General features: G+C 41.5%; 1 protein-coding gene across 1 annotated transcript in view; it reads left to right on the forward strand.

Moving 5' to 3' along the window:
- Positions 1–13,078, forward strand: part of GALNT18 (polypeptide N-acetylgalactosaminyltransferase 18) — a 178,862-nt gene that overhangs the window by 105,042 nt on the left and 60,742 nt on the right. The window lies entirely within an intron of this gene.

A 13,078-nucleotide genomic window follows, 5' to 3' on the forward strand; every position in this document is an offset into this window, starting at 1 on the left:
GCTGCTCTTGTCATCTTAATTCACTGAAGTATTTCTGATGGCCAGATGCTAAAGAGTTGTAAAAGTGCCTTCTCTTCAACAATTAAAAGGATAGAGATTCAGACCAATGCCTCATGACTACAATGCTGTTGTTATTAAAAGCACAGATTCAAAGGGAAAGGTTAGTAGCATTTTAAGAACAGCATAGTGGCCCAAAAAAGTAAATTTATAATGCACCCATCAAGGAAATGGACCTGAGATAGCTATGCATGAACCAGCTCAGGTGGTTTTATACTATACTTCAGGGTGTGGGTAAATAAAGTCATCTGGAAAGGTGTGCCCAGCCACAGGCATGAATGCTGACAGTCACTTCTTGGCTGCACAGCTGTAGTGTGAGATAGGTAGGGGTGGTGTCTAAGGGAACCACTAATTCAGAATGTTGCAATATGTTTCATCAGCCACAGAGCTGTCATACTGTGCATAACAGCCCCTTCCATGCTTTGCCTGAGCTTCTTTTAATAATTTGAAGTGGATTTAAGGTGTCAGCCTTTGTCTGTGATGTGTGCTGCATGCAAAAGACCATAGCTGACATGTTCTTTCCTCTGGCATTAGAGAGCTGTCTGCCAGAGCTTTAACGTGTCTGGCTGGAGTACAGCCTTCCAAGGGAAATGCAGTCAGAACCTGTTCATAGGGAAGTCCACCCTACTATTGCTATTACAAATGTTGCTATTCTCTTATGCTGGAAAGACCATTTATCACTGCCACCTTAAACATATACAAACTCTCCTCCCAAGCCTGTACTGCAGGGTGTCTAGGCAGTAAATCAGTCAATCTGCTCCCAGACCTGGAGGCAGTACATCTGCACAGTGCTCCATATGCAGGCAAAGCAGTTCATTAGTGCCAGCTCAGGTGGCTCTGTGTGCTGGGAACACACAGCACGGCTGTGTCCTTGGATGCCATGGTGCCCTGTCCTCACAGGACAGTCTCTACTTGCTGAATAGTAAAGCCCAATGCTGTATACTTGATAACAACCTCTTTTAGGCTTTCAAACATGTTTTAATGGTGATTGGTGATGCAGTAATAAAATGCAGAGCTTTTATGAAGATAAATAAAGTACTGGATTTAATGAAGAACCTTGAAGATGTATATCCTGGTACAGCTGCTGATTTTGTTCAGTACAGTGTAAATCAAACCAAAGGGATACATGAGTTCCAAAACCAGAGGAGCTAAAAGATGGAGAAAAAGAAGGCAGTTTGATAACTATGTTAGGAATGGACACAAAGAGGAGACAGAGACATAGCTCATCCAACTTCTGATACATTTTACAAACCAATTTCAGAGGGATTTCTGAGTGCATGTGTATGTCAGTTAACAGATCTATTTCACAGCATTAGGGAAGGATAGGACTAGGAAGACCATTAGAGAATGGTCACATGGAAGGAGTGGTGGCATGGGTTAGTATTGGAAGGATACACGGAACAGTTTTGTTTTGAGATGAGGAGCAGAGGTTTATGTCAGTGGAATATTTCAAAACCTGCCAGCTATGTTCAAGGTGAGTAATCACAAGGTAACAACAGCATGTTTCCAAACTGTAACCAGCCTACTTGTGTGGCTTCTGACATAAAATCATACAATTGTTGATGTTGGAAGGGACCTCAAGTGTCATCTAGTTCCAACCCTCCTGCCATGGGCAAGGACACACGCTAGATCAGGTTGCTCAGAGCCACATACAGGCTGGCCTTAAAAACCTCCAGGGATAGGGCCTCCACCACCTCCCTGGGCAACCTGTCCCAGTGTCTTACCACCCTCATGGTGAAGAATTTTCCAAAAGTGGTGTTGCATCACCGTTTTCCCCAGGAATATGCTTTCCCAGTGTGTATCATGACATCCCTTTGTTGATGAGTTGTATGTATCTGGGGATACTTGTACCATGATCACTAATTAATGGCTCTAGATTTATCTGCAAAGAAAGTCCTTTGATTAGCAGAAAATTGCCACTCCCTGTCTTTATTAAGATACAACTAATACGGTCTTTGTTTATCTACCTGAAGGGATTAAACAAAGCATGGAGGTTGTAGCCAGGTGGGGATTGGTGTCGTCTCCCAGGCAGCCAGCATCAGAACAAGAGGACACAGTCTCAAGCTGTGCCTGGGGAAATTTAGGCATGAGGTGAGGAGAAAGTTCTTCACAGAAAGAGTAATTGTCCATTGGAATGTGCTGCCCAGGGCGGTGGTGGAGTCACTGTCCCTGGAGGTGTTCAAAAAAGGATTGGACGTGGCACTTGAAGCCATGGTTTAGTTAGTCATGAGGTGTTGGGTGATAGGTTGACTTGATCTCTGAGGTCTTTTCCAACCTTGTAGATTCTATGATTCTATGTACAAACCAAATCTTTATTAGGTTTTGATACAAAGACCTTTTCTGAAGCACAACTGCAGTACAGCAATTTTAATTGGTTTTCACAGCTGCTTCCAATTAACACATACAATGTTTACCATTTAGAGAAAATCCACTTGCACAACAAATTTTAAAAAAGGAGCTCTAGCATCAGTTTTCATGTGCAACTCAGCAAAAAAAAAAAAGACTGAGAGTATGAGAGTAACTTCTCCTGAGTTGGTAGTCATCTTGAGGTTGAATAGATTTGGATTTTATGTTTGGTGCTTTATGGATTGAAGTAGCAGCTAGCCAGACTAGTAGGGTGGTCACCATACACACATTCTGTGTGTGTATAAGGCAGAGTCTCTTTGGATGTGGTCAGATGAAAAGTAACTTGCTGTTATCATGTCATGGGTGAAGTGACAGTCTTGAGATCAAGATGGAGTCCAAAATGCCTGTATTATTTTGATCTATCTTGCCTTCTCCCACTGTGGCATGGTGGCTATAATTGTAATCTCCAGGGTTGGTGACAAAGTTGGAACATCAGGCTAGCTGGCTGTGTGATGCTCATATGTATCAGTCAGACTGTTTCAAAAACATCACAAAAGTTTTCTGTTACCTTGCATTTGTTTAGGCTGCTTTAGCTCTTTCCAACATAGCCGCCTTTGCCACTCAGAGTGCAACCGACGCATTTGTTGGGAGGGTGATGTGAGGCCATTGAAGATGAAAGAGCCTTGGGGAGCTTTTTGTTATTCAGCTTTCTGAGGCACCCATGTCAAGATTTTTTGAGCTTTGGAAAGATCATTAAAATTTCTGTGTAATAAATGCTGCTCAGGATTTTAAAGATTTGGATATTAATTATAACTCTGACTTTGCTACCTTCTGACGCAGTCTCCTCCTGCTACGTAATAGTAAGACTACAACTGTAATAATCCTCTAAAGTTAACTAAGATGAATGCCATATAGAAAAATGAGACCATTACTCAGTCTGAAGTTGTCATGTGGTCTTCAATACAACATGGCTTGGATGGGAGCACACTGAGATGGGTTAGGAACTGGCTGGAGGGCCGAGCCCAGAGAGTGGTAGTGAATGGTGCCACATCCAGCTGGCAGCCAGTCACCAGTGGTGTGCCCCAGGGATCAGTACTGGGCCCCTTGCTCTTTAACATCTTTATTGATGATCTGGATGAGGGCATCGAGTCCATCATCAGTAAATTTGCTGACGACACCAAGCTGGGCGCAGGAGTTGATCTGCTGGAGGGTAGAGAGGCTCTGCAGAGGGACCTCGACAGGCTGGGCAGATGGGCAGAGTCCAACGGCATGAGATTTAACACATCCAAGTGCCGGGTTCTGCACATTGGCCACAGCAACCCCATGCAGAGCTACAGGCTGGGGTCAGAGTGGCTGGAGAGCAGTCAGGCTGAGAGGGACCTGGGGGTGCTGGTCGACGGTAGACTGAACATGAGCCTGCAGTGTGCCCAGGCAGCTAAGAGGGCCAATGGCATCCTGGCCTGCATCAGGAACAGTGTGGCCAGCAGGAGCAGGGAGGTCATTCTGCCCCTGTACACTGCACTGGTTAGGCCGCACCTCGAGTACTGTGTCCAGTTCTGGGCCCCTCAGTTTAGGAAGGATGTTGACTTGCTGGAACGAGTCCAGAGAAGAGCAACAAAGTTGGTGAGGGGTTTGGAACATAAGCCCTACGAGGAGAGGCTGAGGGAGCTGGGGTTGCTTAGCCTGGAGAAGAGGAGACTCAGGGGTGACCTTATTACTCTCTACAACTACCTGAAGGGAGGTTGTAGACAGACGGATGTTGGTCTCTTCTCCCAGGCAAGCAGTACCAGAACAAGAGGACACAGTCTCAGGCTGCGCCAAGGGAGATACAGGCTGGATGTTAGAAAAAAGTTCTATACAGAAAGAGTGATTGCACATTGGAATGGGCTGCCTGGGGAGGTGGTGGAGTCACCATCACTGGAGGTTTTTAGGAGAAGACTTGACGAGGTACTTGGTGCTGTGGGTTAGTTGCTTGGGCGGAGTTGGATTGGTTGATGGGTTGGACGCGATGATCTTGAAGGTCTCTTCCAACCTGGTTTATTCTATGTATTCTATGTATTCTATGTATATTGTAATATGCAGGCAAGGTAGAAATTTAATGCTCATAGTTGGACAGAATTTACTTGTGGAATTCACTACAAAATTAAACTGTGAAATAAGCATTCTTTTGAAGGTACTAGAAGGTTTAGATCTGAGAAGTCAGTAAGTATTCTAAAAAAAAAGTAAATTTTGATCTATTGCAAATTAAATTGCAAAACATGGCAAATCAAAATCCAGTCCAAGGAAATTAGCCTGTGTCTGTGCAAACTCGTTATTCACAATGAAAGGTCAAGTGGTACACTGGAAGAATTGAATAGGAGACGATAGTGTCAAGCCTTTAAATCTGTATGATAAATGGAGTCAGATTTACAGTGTTAAGGCCTACATCACAGCTAGGTAAGTGAGATACAGACAGTACTTAATGCTAACAGTTCTTCATAAAAATGATTTCCTGGAAAAGACCTTAAAATTCCCAAGCAACATTTCATGTAAGTGTGAGGTTTCAGAAGTATAATGTGTATAAGAAGTGATAATGTCAGTAAAAACTGTGCTGAGAGGTCTTCATAAAGTAATTTAAACTTGCTGCATTTACTGAGAAAATGAAGCTAATCTGAAAAATATGGTAGAGCCGAGCCTGGCACAGATTGTCTGTGTGCATGGTTTTCTACATGAACAGTAAGTTTGACACATTGGGTTTGTATCTGTTGGGCTGTGGCTGGTGGGTCTCAGAAGTCTCTCTGCTTTGACTACAGGTTTTTTAATATTGGAGAGTTAATTTTGAAGTAAAGAGGTAAAATTAAATGACAAAAAATAATGAGGAAGGAAGCAAATTAAAATTAATGAATGTTTGCCAGAACACAAATGTTGAACAAACTTGTAATATATCTAAATATTAGCAAGAGAAACTGTAATTCAAGACCATTCTTCTGGACTATTGTTTGCCTAATAATAAAAAAACCCCAGCAAACAAACATGAGTTAGATGCTATTTAAATATTTTTTGTTAAATTTAGGCATTGTCCTTCACCTATGGAAATTTTCTTTAGAGAACTCTCCCAAGATCTAAGTCATTCAGAGCTTTTGATTTCAGTCCATTTTGTGTGGCAGTTACCCTTAGCATCCTGTGAGCTGCTGTGCTTGGCAGTGTTGGGTGTTGGTATGTGACTGATGCAGAGAGGAGACTGCTACCTGCTGAATCCCAGGCAGCAGGTCCAGAAGTGCTATGCTGATGAGAACTTGAACTGGTAGCCCAGCCTGCTGTGTGTAGTCTGGAGCAGGTACTGTCTTTCCCTGCTACTTCCAACCATCTGCAGTGTAAAGCAGAAACCTGGATCAGCCAAGTCACTTTAGCCTCATAGCAGCTCGCTCAGGTGTAATTCCAGGAAGGATTGCTGGAATCAGTACAATTCTGTCCTATCTCAGCACAGCAGATATAACTTTTACTGCTTATAATGTCAAAGAATTTTGACACTATTGCTGGGGGTTTTGGGCAGACTAGAAGAGGCAAGGCTGATGTGTGTTCTTCTGTGTGCATGTTTTGTGCAAGCAAGGCTTCCACCCTGCTGGGTGGCATACTAGTACTCAGGTTAACTTACTCTGGTTTGCTCCCAATTAAGCAGAACTTAACCAAATCTTTCCCAGGCTGCAGTAGGATCTTCAGCAATGTTGCTCCTGCTCTGGGAACTGAAAAAGCATGTATTTTAGTTTCAAGTTAATGCCTTGGTTATTTTTAATGCCTCACCTCTTTTTTGGAGGACATAAAGATTGTTGTTACTGTCCCTCATGTTTCTGATGCAGAAAGGCAGGACACAACAATTGCAATATAGCATTTCTTTAAAGCTAATGTTTAGATTGTGGTTAGGTGCCTACAGAGGATTTTTCTATAAATGATGATGAAAGGCTTGGAATAATTTCTTGCATGCTGATAGAGCTTATCTAAAGATACAAATCGTATGCAATTGTGTTCTGTTAAAACTTGAACTTGGGGATTTTTAAGAAGCAGTGGATGATGCACAATTATGATAAGCAATCCTTTACTTGGAAATTATGTATGCTGGATTTAGAGGTATTCCACAGTTACCAAATGGCACAGTCCCAGCACTGTCTTACTCCTAAGGAGTAATTAAATACACCAGGAAAGAAGCAGGCCAGAATTTGTTGCTTTAGTTTGAAAATATACATAGCTGGTTCTCTCAGAAAACCAGTTTCTGCCTTTAGATAGAAACAAATCCTGCAGCTCATATGGTATTCATATAAAATTGTTTCTGATTTGAACAGATACTTCATAGGAGTAAGAAATATTTGGAAGTTGTCCCTAGCTTTAGGAAGTTTCAAAAAGGAGAAGTTGTAACTTATAAGTTACTCAAATTATGTGAATTAAAGCCCATGCCTTAAATAGCACAGTAGGCACCAGATAGTCCCAAATTAACCCAGCAGTGGTCTGTGAGGTGATATTCCTCCTAGGATTGTAGTGAGTGTGCACACTGAAAGCTCTTCTCTTTTCTTCTTCTTTTATAGTCATGTTCTCACCTTCCTTGTTGTTAAGTAGAGGTTTGATCCAGATGACTATAATCAGCTTTATTCCATGCATTTCTAACTGTATCTTTGCATGTTACATTTTTAATATATCTTATGTGACTGCTTTTCCCTGAATCCACTCCAGAAATAAAGTAGTTGTCCTTGAACTATTGTGTTTTAATTGGCAGTTTCTTTTTCCTTGTGAATCTGTTACCATAACACGAACTGCCATGCTGATTTTTGGAGTCGTGATTATTTAATAAGTGTGCAGGACAGCAAGTGGCTTGCTGTGTCATATGGTTATGGAAATGCAGAGTATTTCTAATGTCCTCTTTAGTTGTATTTTTCTAGATCTATACAGTCTGCTCTGACTGTGTTCAGACATTTAGTTTCTTATTCTGAATAGTGGATTTTTTTCTGTTCCATACATGTCCAAGAAACAGATTAGAATTAAATACTGTATATTGAAAAAAAATCAGTCATTTGGATTACTGGAAACTGCCACTATCCTGCTGGGACTAGAATGCATTTCTCAGGCACATCTCTTCAACATTTAAAGGTCATTTTACAAATGAGTTCAGGAACACAAGAAGTGAAATTATGAACTTGGGGCTTTGGCAGTGGCTATTTCAGCAGTGTATTTATTCACTGTGTCAGCTCTAATGCATGGTCTTGCTGCTTCTGTACTTCTCACATTATGGCCCCTTTCTATAACTGTTGTATCCAAATAAATCTTAAGTCATTCTTGCATCAGATGTGATATGAGTGTCTGATTTTAGCGATAGTGCTTGGTCCTGACCAGGTTTACCCGTTGTTGTGATCACATGATTGTATCCATAATATATCCAGTAACAGTCCTTAAATGGGAGTAGTCACAGTTTACCCATTACTGTTTTGAAGTGGAATTATTTGCTGGCACATGATTTTTGTGCTCTCAGATTCCCAAGATCTTACGGCCAGGAAGAGGATTCAGTGAAGTGTGTACCTTCAAGTTCTTTTCATGTGTAGACATACTGTTTGTGAGAGGATCTGAGAATGATCAAGGCAGCCCCACCAAACCCTCTGAATGGAATGTGTGCTTTTCCACCTCCCTATGCTAGATTCTCTAGGGCAGTTGAAAGGGCACATGCTTGTGTGCAGGGCCTGAGAGGGCAGTTGTGGTTCTTCTTCCTACTGTTATTGTGGGAGAATGGTGCTGTTCATGTGCCAGATGAAAGAAATCCTTGCCTTGTAGTCCAATGTGTGAACTGCAGTGAATTGTTGTAGGCCTCATTTATCTTAGTAGACTTGGGGAGGTTTGACAGCAGCTGAAACATTGTATTTCTGAATGCAGAGACTGTGACTGTGGAAGTTCATTACACTATCTGGCTTTACATGTGGATACCTTGAACCTCTCAGATTAGATTATGCATCTCTGTCAACAATGCAAGTGTAGTAATGGAGGAAAAGCACTATACTGCTTTTTTGTTTCTGAGGTCCATCCAAGTCAATTCCTTGTATCGTGTTGGTAATTTCCCTTAGTGGTTTATCTATTGCCAGATAACATGAGGTTATTAAATACGTGAGCACAGCAGGCCCTCGTTATCTGGTTGTGCATTGTTGCCCTCTGTTGCAGACATTCTAAATACACACGTGCATTACAAATGACACACCTCTATCTGGTTATAAGTATTTTTTCATTTGGAATTATCAGCTTCTGCTGTAGAGATGAGAGGTGATCACTTGAGCATGAAAGATAAGGGAGGAAAATAAAAATTATGAATCACTGAGCTGCATACAAAATAAGTGGCACAATCCAGCATACAAGCCTGTTAGATAAAGTACGGCAAACTGTTTTTCTTGCATGCCTAGGTGCTGCCATGAATTCAAGTTGTTACGTGAAGTCATGGTGTATACCTGCAGAGTGACTGAGAGAAGAGAGGGTTTTTTCTAATGCTGTACAATTGTTACTGGAAGAGTGGAAAAGCAGCTCTTCCTGTTCTCAAGACTTTGGACTACAAATAATCAGATAAAGAAGCTGGGAAAAATCTTCTACTAAAATTAATGGTTTTGTATGAATTCTCTTTTTTGCTAATTTACTTGCCTTTCATACTGAAGCAAAGTTGTACCTGAGGAGATGCTCCTAGTTTGGCAGCAGCTTTCATGGTGTACAGGCTTCTTGTGATCTGCCAGTTTTGCCTTGATGCAAGGCAGTGGATCCCAGTCTGACCTACTGCATGTGTTCAGGAAGGCCCTGGGATCCTTGCCAGGAGCAAACCAACCTGTGGTCTATTGCCTCCTATACAGGCAGTACCTCTGCTGTATTCCTGCAGCTGCTGTAATGATTTGCCTTTAAAAGTGTCCCTTATGATCCAAGAAAATATCCAGTATGGTTCTTTACCTAGGGACTGGAGCATGCCTTCTAGGCAGCTCAATGAACACACAAAGCTAGAGCACAAAAATAAGAAATTATTTCACCCCTTTCATATTATGTATCTATTCACAATTTCTGGCACAGGGAGGACAATTATGTTAAACCCCATTCTGCACTGAAGAACAGCTTCTTTGCCTTCATGGTAAAAGCAAGCCATTTTTGTGCCAAGTGCTAAGGTTAAAGAGGGATATGGTAATTCCTGGGCCTTTGACATGGAGATAATTTTTTCCCTATAGGTAAAAGCACAAGGCTTGCAGGGATGGCAATAACTTCTGATGTGCATTCTGCTGCACTGAAGTCAGAAGGGACTTTTAGGATTTAGAAAATGCATAAAGTTATGAGAGAGGTGATGCTTGTTTATTACTATTTTAGCTCTGTTGGCAAACTTAAAGCTGAGAAGGAGTATTAAGAAGTCAGTAAAATGCATCTGTCTCAGCAAAGCAGGAGTGTCAGACTTCACAGATGTAATTGCTCTAAGAGATGTGAGGACTCATTTAAGCACTCAGAATGGAGCACATTAAAGCATGAAAGTTCTTGAAAGTGAGGCTTAATTGACTGTTCTCTAAGCTGCTTCTCTGTGAACACAGAGCGATAATTTATTATTTATGACAATACCATTTGTATCAATAACTTAAGATTTGAAGTCTGGGGACAGATTCAGAGCTGCTGAAGGACACTGGAGTAAGAGACTAAGGCACCTTACATCACTGAGCATCTAGCTCCCAGTTTAGGGAGGGTAGAGGCAATGCAAACCATAGGCCTCTTGATGTGACTGGAAAAAGGGTGTGATCCATAGATGGTTTTCCTTATGGGAAGCTCCCTGGGGCAAACATGAGAAATTTTTTCCTGTATTGTGTGGCCTTGCCACAACTCCCAGGGTTCAAAGAGGAAGCAGGACTGTGGTACAGGTGGCCCCTCTGAGTTAGGACTGGCCACTCACACATGCCAACAAGCTGCAGTATTGCAAGGAGAGTAGCAGCACTGCCAGGGCCTCTGTCAAGCCATCTTTCTCTTGGGCCATATCCTGAAAGGAAGATGGCTTTTGACGAGATTTTCATGAACTAAATGATCCCTTCACATCCAACCTCCATAGCTGTGGGATGCCTGGTGTCTTCTGACTCCTCTTGCTCCTTGCCTTCACCCTGCCCTGCTTCCACCCTTTCCTAAAAAGGCAAAGTTGCACAAATTCTTCCTCACTATTTGATGTTGCTGAATAGGGAAACTTGACAAACAAAATCTCTGTGAATCTGTTACAAACAAACCCAACCTCTTCGAAATGTTAGTAATCAATTATCTTAATATTTAGTGTAATTATGGCAGATGAATTATGCTCTCTACATTTATGAGGAGAGTTGTGCTGTGCTCTCCAGACATTTGTATCATATAGAGAAAGGTGGTAGAGTGCCCCAGTGCCAAGTGCCAGACCAGCACCACTTCCCCATTCCATATATGGCTGCTCTTTCTATCCAGCTGCAGATACTCATTCATCTTACTCCAACTGAGTCCTTATTTGAGAGATTCTGTGCTAAGGCAAACTCATCTATCTTTTGTATCTGTTTGTTTCCATAATTAGAAATGGAATCAACAGTGTACTGAAGATGACACATTTGCTCATTCTCTTTCTTCTCCCTATGGTGGCATAAAGCAGTGAAGCACAATAATTAATGAAAAAGGCTGTTTATTATTCAGGCAACAAATCTGAAGTGGAAAAAAAAAACAGAGCATGCATGCAGCCAGAGCATATATTGCTGAAAATTATCAATGCCATCACAAAGTGTATGATCAGTTCTACAGGGAGAGCCCCATCATTCAGTCCAGTTGGGTAGGATGCTCTAAAACTGTCAAAGACAGCTGAACTCAGATTTCTCATGTAGAACTCAGGAAAACATGGAATGCACGGAAAAAAACTGACTTAAATATCCTGCTAAGGCATCTTTAATGTTCTTCCCAAAATATTGCCTTTTAAAACTTCATTTACATGTCTGCTGTGTCCAGTGACTGAGTGAAAATGTTACATTTTTTAAGTAGATTTTTCTAGAGTCTGCCCAATAAGTTTTGTCAGACAAAGAGTGCACATAATGCTCTGCTCAGAGCTCAGCTTTTGCAAAGCAAGGCTAATGTGTTTTAAATAACGAAGGCCAGAAAATGCCTTGTCTGCAAAATATTGCATTGTCTCCTGTGGGCTTGCTACAAAGTCAGTAAACCAGTATCGAAGAGCTGGTAAAATTCAGCAGTTTCCTCTGCCTCCTGAGACTGGTACTGAAGTCCAGGGAAGAATCCCTCCATACTGACGGACCATGGATAAGCCTCCAAGGTTCCTCTGATTCTCTCTCCGGACATTCACTTAATTTGCAAAAAGCTGCAGTGTAACAGAAAATGGGAAGTGTGTACTGCCTACTAAATGTCACAGCTATAATTTGCATCTGAAGTCACACTAATAGCAAGCCAAGATTCCTTTTCCACCTATTTCTGTACTACACCTAGCTATGAAAAAGATTCCGTTTACTCAAGCTTGTAAAGTCAGCCCACGTTGGGAAAAGTATTTGACAGGAGTAAGAATGGCCCACTTTGCTAAAAATGAAGGTGATTGAGAGAACAATGCCTCTTGATAGAGTACTGATTTTCGAGTCCTTGATTAGCGCCTGCTTTCCTTTTGTGTATTTTATACTCAGTGGTGATGCTGCATTGTTGTAGCAAACAAAGCTTCCTGGTATTGAAAAGCTATGAACAGCCACTTACGCTGAGAACAAAGCTTTGATCTTCCTGTCTTGATATCCACCCTCCACAATGTTACGTTTTGGGAATCGAGAACTGGTTTACACTGTTTTTAGGCGGGCACAATTTCAGTAATGTAAATGTCGTCTTTTGAATTTAAACTGCGTTTAGCTAGTGGGTGGTGTAATAGTTTTGTGCTTTTATAAATCTGTGTGTTAGGAGATGAACAAAAAGAGCATGTGGCTTTGCACTTGCATGATAGAAAACCTGAATGTAATTTTTTTTTTCTCTGTAAAGGAAAAATGCGTTGCTCAATATGCAGCAAATGTAACACAAGCAGAACAGTGCTGTAAGCTATGCGTGCAAACGCTTTGTCTTGTTTGTTTAAGGTGATACAGCCACCAATAAACAATTTGAATAGATATTGGCAATATAATGTGGAAAAGTCTAGGCATATAGTTGCAGTTTGAACACTCTGGTGGACATAGTCATCAGGCTATTTCTTTTCAATTCTTTCTTTCTGAAGAACTGTAACTATCAGCACTTTTCTTCAGTATTCTCTCACTCCATGCAGAGAGTTAATTTACACAAAGGTGTGCGGCATGCACAGTCCTGCAGTGCCAGTGCAACCAGATACAAGAGTATCGCACCTGGTGACTATCTTAGAAACTTTACAGAGAGGGGTGAATTTAACGAGTCTTTGTGATTGACCATCTTGGCCTTTCCTTCATAACCTCAGGGAATTAGGTCCACTAAGGTCATAGGGGTTGTAACAGCCTTTTGGGTTAGGACTCCTTGTGAAATATCTGTTCTTCTTTGTCACCCTAAGAGAGGACACATCCACCTCCTTTCCAAGAATGAGCTTTTAATGGGGCAAATTAAAGTGTGCTTGCTTTTAATTTTCTATTGCATTGTTCTAGTGTGTATTGTCCAGATCTGTTTGATAAGCCAACCACCCTGGGAACTGGTCACCTCTCATTTGTTGCTACAG

This window comes from Dryobates pubescens, chromosome 22 (genome assembly GCF_014839835.1).
Source record: "Dryobates pubescens isolate bDryPub1 chromosome 22, bDryPub1.pri, whole genome shotgun sequence".
In the NCBI taxonomy this organism is placed as follows: Eukaryota; Metazoa; Chordata; class Aves; order Piciformes; family Picidae; genus Dryobates; species Dryobates pubescens.